This window comes from Psammomys obesus, unplaced genomic scaffold (genome assembly GCF_907164565.1).
Source record: "Psammomys obesus unplaced genomic scaffold, mPsaObe1.curated_primary_1811, whole genome shotgun sequence".
NCBI classification, from domain to species: Eukaryota; Metazoa; Chordata; class Mammalia; order Rodentia; family Muridae; genus Psammomys; species Psammomys obesus.
Window position 1 is genome coordinate 11,820,483 of NW_026594428.1, and position 6,685 is coordinate 11,827,167.

Genomic DNA, 6,685 nt, shown 5'->3' on the forward strand with positions numbered 1-6,685 from the left:
TTTAAATGAGTTTGTTTTCCATATCTTTACCTAATGTCCCTGTAGCATCAATCTGCAAGCAACATGTTTTCATTTTCATCTGATAATTTGATTTTACTTTATCATCAAATAAATGTCCAGCAAGTGTATCTGGATACCAGACAGGGCATTTTATAGATAAAGGTTTTGAATGTGTTGCATTTTTTTTTCTATAGACATAGGAACTATACTTCTCATCCTTTGCTTGACCTCTGTTCTGTCACCACCTGTGTCCCCCAGAAAACTACTTTTATAACCTACAAATGTTTCTTTTAATCATTTCAACAGAATTCTCTTTTAAAATACCCTTCTCTGACATTGCTCTCAGGGAAAAGAAAAAAAAAGGTATCATGATAGATAAAGCATAAAAAAGGGAAATTCTTTTGAAAATTCTTCAAACACTAAATACCTTTTAGATGGTCTGTCTAAGGGTAGAAAAGTAATTAGATATACCACATCATATCATCTCCTAATTTGCAAAGTCTTTCCCCTTGGGTGTGACTGAAGGAGAAAATGCCGTGAAGTATTTGTTGACACAGCAGACACACTGGCTGGAAAGTCCTTTGTGAATATCAGCTTTTTATCCCCTGGGTAAACATTGCTGTTACCAACAAAACCAAGACGGTAAGTGCTGTTGGGTTTCTCTCTCACAGTGTTAAGGCCATGGGGTGTTTTACAATAAAAGACAGACTGAGTTCAACCATGCACATAAAATGGAAAAAAAAAAACAAGTTTCATGTAGTCACATACAGTCATGTGCATATTCTGAAACACAAACCAAGTTTTCATGATTTGATTGTCAGGCAGACACCACCTCATCCATTCATTTGGAATAAGTTGGACAGTATCTAAACAATGGGATTTAGCTAACAGGCTAATCAGAAGCAAATAGTAAAGTTCTCCCTTGGAGCTGTTGTCAAGACTAACCAGGATCTGAGACTACAGTGCAATCCACAAAGGCAGTAAGGCATGTCATTTTAGAGCTCAGTCATCACACATCACAGGTGAAGAGGCACAGCATTTTCAGCCATTCCACAGAACTTGAACCCTGCTTGTTTTGCTCACACCCACTATGCAACTTTTATGACTTCGTAGAGTTGACTGGAGAGATGCCAACTGCCAACATTTTTTTTTTTATCAGCCACCTCTGGAAACTTAAGGAGTTTCAGTTTTTTAACTGCTAACCAACTTCTTCTATGGCACACATCTTTATGAAAGCACTACAAATATTTGTATATAGTAGAGTATAAACAAACCAAAATCAACAGTCTTACCATAGTCAGAATGGTCACTTTCAGGGAAGATCTGGCTTCATTATTGTAAAGGAGACATAAGAACAGTAAACTTTTCCTGAGTTTAATTGAAGTTAAATGCTGCCTTTTCTCACATTCCTGTAGGAGTTAACCAAGCAACCACACTAGAGACAGCTCACCTTCAAGACCCCAAGACTGAGGCTGGGGAAATGGCTCAGTGGGGAAAGGTTTTGCTCTCCGAGAATAAAAACCAGAGGTCAACAGAATCCATTTAAAAGCTGGATGGGGTGGTGACCTACCTGTACCAGCAGGTGAGAGGTCAGACAGGGGATTGCTCATTGAGCTGGCTAAGTCTAGCCGAACGGTAAGCTCTGGGTTCAGTGGGAAACCCCGATTCCATATAGAAGATGAAGAGCACACACAATGCGCACATGCACACAGGAGCCCACATGGACACTTGTGCTCTCACACACACTCCTGTGCCCACATGCACAGCTGTGGCCCACATATACACATATACACACAGGTGCTCACACATAGATAACATGTAAAATGAATACACACACACACAAACACACACAAGACCCTAGGACCCCAATTTCAGGTCACAATATGTCTCAGTCAATATTTTGTTGCTGGGAAGGGACAACATGACCAGAGCAACTCGTACAAAGGAAAACATTTAATTGGGGCCAGCTTACATTTCCAAAGGTTTACTCCATTATGGTCATGGAGGGAAGTATGGCACATAGGTAAACATGGTGCTAGAGAGGTAGCTGAAAATTCTACATCTATATCAGGGAGAGAGAGAGACTGGGTCTGGCTTGAGCATTTGAAACACCAGTGCCCACTCCCAGTGACACACTTCCTCCAACAAGACCACACCTCCTAATCCCTCTCAAGTAGGGCCACTTCCTAATGAACAAGCATTCAAATCCATGAGCCTATGGGGGACATTTTTATTCAAACCACCACAAAGTGGGAACTATACTTTCTCAAATGATTATAAATAACACCTTTAACCTGAACTTCAACTTTGCTTTAAATATGATTCCAGTTTTTTAAATCTATCAAATATTTTATGATCATAGACTGTAAAATGCCAGGTATTTTCTTATTTTTTTCTTTTCTGTGAAAACAATTTTCTTCTGAAATAACTAAAGCTTTGAGCACGTGTGTGTGTGTGCATGTGCAAGTATGTGTATACACACATATATAATTTTTAAAACATGAAGAAAATCTTAATGCCTTTGCTGTAATAAAGGGCAGGGATCTGATTCACGCTCTGCAATGTTCCTCATCTTTACCACTGTTCAGATATCCTGAATGTTTGGCTTCATGGGATAGCCTGCTGGCTTCCCAGCTACACAACTGTTGGAGGTCAGCCAAGCGTGAGTGTTCCCTGCCAGGGCTAATCCTTCTCACAACTTACCTCCTCCAGTCCTCACGCTTAATTATTGAGAAGGGTCATAGTCAGAGACTGAAAGCTTCCCTGGTTGCTCATATTTAGAAAGAGAAGAAATAAGACCCACTCCTTTCTCTTGGACTCAGCAGACCAAGAAACTTGATATTAAAACAATGATTCCCAATGAAAGTTTAAATACAAGCTGAGAAATGCCCAGGGTCTCGTGTGAACCTTAACCCACAGTCCTGCTCTGTGCTGTCAAAGGTTTCTTTCCTACCTTGCTTGAACAGGTCTTTAGCCCCCACTTTAGTTCACATAATTATTTATGCAGAGCACCAGCATTAAATAATAGCACTGAAGCTGAAATAGCAACCAAAAGAAAATATGGATATTAATAATCTATAAACAAAAAGTTCCAGCTATGAAAACTGTACACATGTCAAATAACATGTTAACTGCTCAGTTAAATTTGAATTTCAAATAAGCACTGGGGGTTTTCAGTATAAATTTATTCCAAATATTTCATAAGATGTACTCATATTAAAAAGTACTTGTTACTTGTCTAAGATCCAGATTTAATGAGACATACTTTAATTTTTGCTTCCTAAATGGAGCAATCCTATCTGGATATTAGCTATATTGAAATTTCTAAGTACATGCAAAAATCTGAAAGAGCTTATCATAAAATTAAAGTCCTTAGTCTTGATATGGTTCATTCATTATAGAGGTTGATCTAGCAGGAACTAAGCTCTGGGTTCAATCTCTAATACTTTGTAAAAAGAGTCCTACCCAGGATGAACACACCAGTTGGTTATCCAGTTGGGTCAGCCCAGAAAACATACATACAAGCAATACTGTACAGGTTGAACAGGTTTTATTTATGTATTTAGGATATACATGCTTATTCATATGCATATACATATATGTACATGTATGGAACAACAATTAATGAAAGATAGAGGGCATGAACTTGAAAGAGATCAGGAAAGGTATGTGGGAGGGTTTGAAGGGAGGAGAGGGAAGAGTGAGTTAATTAAATTATAATCTCAAAAACTAGAAATTCTTAAAAGGGAAGAGAAGTAGGAGGGAGGAGAGGAGGATGAGGAGAAGAAGGATGTGATGGAAGAAGCGCAAAACAAAGAGAAGGCCAAGGGTAGTGGCGCATACCTATGACCCTAGCACTCAGAACTGATGCGTGGGAATCATGACGCCAACTCACAGAATTCTGCCCTACAGAATTCCAGGGCAACTGAGGCTACACGGTAAGACAGTCTGAAAATACAAAAGCAAAACTAAAATAGAACAACAACAGCCAAAATCAACGGCAACAGCAAAACATAAAAAAACAAGAAGCAAAAAGAAAAGAAAATGTCAATGTATGTCAAATTTCCCCACGCTGATTGATGGTCCAGGGCGTACTCTCCCAGGCCATTGTGGCAAAGATGAATCCACGATCAGCTCGTGTGTTTTTGAACAGCAGTCAGTCTCTCGCCCTCAGAGCGTGAGTTCGCCCACACCGTTTACAGCGAATCAGCACTTGCCAATGTAAAGTTATCTCCTGAAGTTGCAGGAAAACGGAAAAGTATCAGGTATCCGGAGCCCCAAATCAACAACAATGAGCTGTTTTGATACTCTTACTTTCTGTTTAGATTCACAGCAATATTGAAAGAAGTACAGAGATTACTTCTACCCTGATGAAAGACCATGAAGAATGGAGAAGGATTAAGCTGGTTTCCACCAATGAAGGAGCCCTTTTGTATCAAGGACACCCAGGGTCCCACGTGCATATTAAGGCTGCACATCCTAAGGATACGGAGAGTTGTATACTGGAACCATCCAGTACTGAGAAAGGAAGCACAATAGTTTCACTGCCCTAAAAGGTTCCTCTCACTCAGTATACTCATCCCCCCTTTCCTTACTGTCTGATGACCAAGGATGGTCCGCTGTCTGCATGGCTTCACCTTTGCCAGAATGTCACATTACTGAACTTACACCATACCGACCTTGGCTTCCTTGCCTTAGTCATATGCACTGGTGTTTCCTCCACATGTTTTCAATGCATGATGGTTCACTTCATTTTAGCAATGAATAACATCCAATTGTCTGGCTCCTCCATTCATGTCGTAAGGGCATCTTCCATGCTTCCAGATTAGGTAACTATGAATCAAGACGCTGTAAACATTCATGTGCAGATTTTTGTATGGATGCAAGTTTCCAGCTCCTCCGAGGAAGGACTGAATATTTTACATTTTTAATCCCATTTAATGCAAAAATATGTAAAATAAAATATCAAAAAAGTGGAATGAAGGGATTTGCACCTGATTTGTGTGTCTACGGCTCACTTGTCTTTTCCTAGTCCAATCCCTGGATGTTCACTTCCTGTTCATTTTAAAGCTTCTCTTGAGCATTCCAATAACAACGATTCACTCTTCCACAGCTTCTGTATATCGTGAAAGCTGGACTAGGACTGATATCACCCAGACTCACCATGCTCATGCTACTACTTAGGGTCCACTTCAGGGCATGTTTAGAAACACATTATTTCCATGGTAGCCATCACAGAATAGGACAAATTTTTAATGCATGGAAATCAAGCTTTTCATAAAGATACAATTTTTCTAATTTACCTCTCCTGGTAAGATAATTGCAAACTTAGATGGAATATTTTTTTTTACATGTCTTGCTGAAATGTTATATTCTCTTCTAATCTTAGATGGGTCATGTTCCCCCCCCCCATTATGTTTTTGTTTTCATTATAATGAAATACCTGGGAAGTTCCTATAGGGTGTTTCTGCTTGCATCACTTCCTCTTGGCATTTTTATCTTTTGGCCACAATCAAATCCATTTATGTCAGTAATGCTGGTTTACTCACTTCCTTGTGTTCATAGAGTGGACCTGGTGGGCAATTTCTGGGCTGTGTCCACATTTTCTCAGGTACTCATTTTATACGGGCCATTTCTTTCCACCTAAGCTTTGAGGTAGCCTTATCATTTTTCATTCTCCGCTGGACTTTTTATCTTTGTCAGCCAATTTCCTCTTTCTATTATCTAGCTTTGTGAAATGCCACATGGGTTTATCACTGAAAACAAGGAAGCCCCTCAATCACACACTGTGTGTGCTCTGCATAAGTGACAAGCCAAGCATCAAGAGCCAAGAGACTCTTTTCCAAGTGCAATGTGAGTGGTCACTGAGCATGTTGTATAGAGGTTGAGCTGTGAGCTCGAGAGATACAGAAGCATTTGCACTCTCTGTTCTATGCAGACAGTTAATACATCATGGTAACTGAAGTTTGAGCTATATTCTGAGTGTTATTTGACCAGACTATGTTAACTGAATTTCCTACGTATAAAATTATGCAAAGTAAGTTCTGCCTGCATTCTAATCTCTGTCTTAATACTTCCTCCAGGATTTCAATAGAGTTGGCTGGCTATAAACCAAATTATATCATTGATACCTTTCCCCTATTCTCATGCAAATAGATTACGCTCAATGTGCATGTTCCTGTTCTTTTCCTATCTCCTCATAAAATAACACTAATAGCTTAATAAACGCATCTCATGTCAACATGCTCATGGAGTTGTCTAATTTCCCAGCCACCATGCTCACACCAGCCCCATTCCTGGGGATTTCTTAGTCTCTTCTCAAGTAAGGACTCTTACATCTCCTGCTTCCTGACTGCTAAGCAAGAGCACCAGCCCTGCAACAGATGCGCCTCCCCCTGACACAGGTGTGCCTCCCCTGCTCCAAGACACTAAGACTAAAGTCATCATCTAGACCCCCGGGCTCCCTGTGGTCTCCACTGCAGCAGCAACACAGGTCTCCTAAGGCTAAATCCAAAGATTCGTGGGCACCAAGAAGCCAACAAGTGAATGTACAGTAACTCCACTGGGAGAGCCCAAAGTTGTAATTCAGCATGGTTATCTGACAGATGCAGAACTACCATAAAGCAGCCTTATACACATCAATAAATCTCACTTGGCTCTGACTCACTAAAGTAGAAACTAGTAG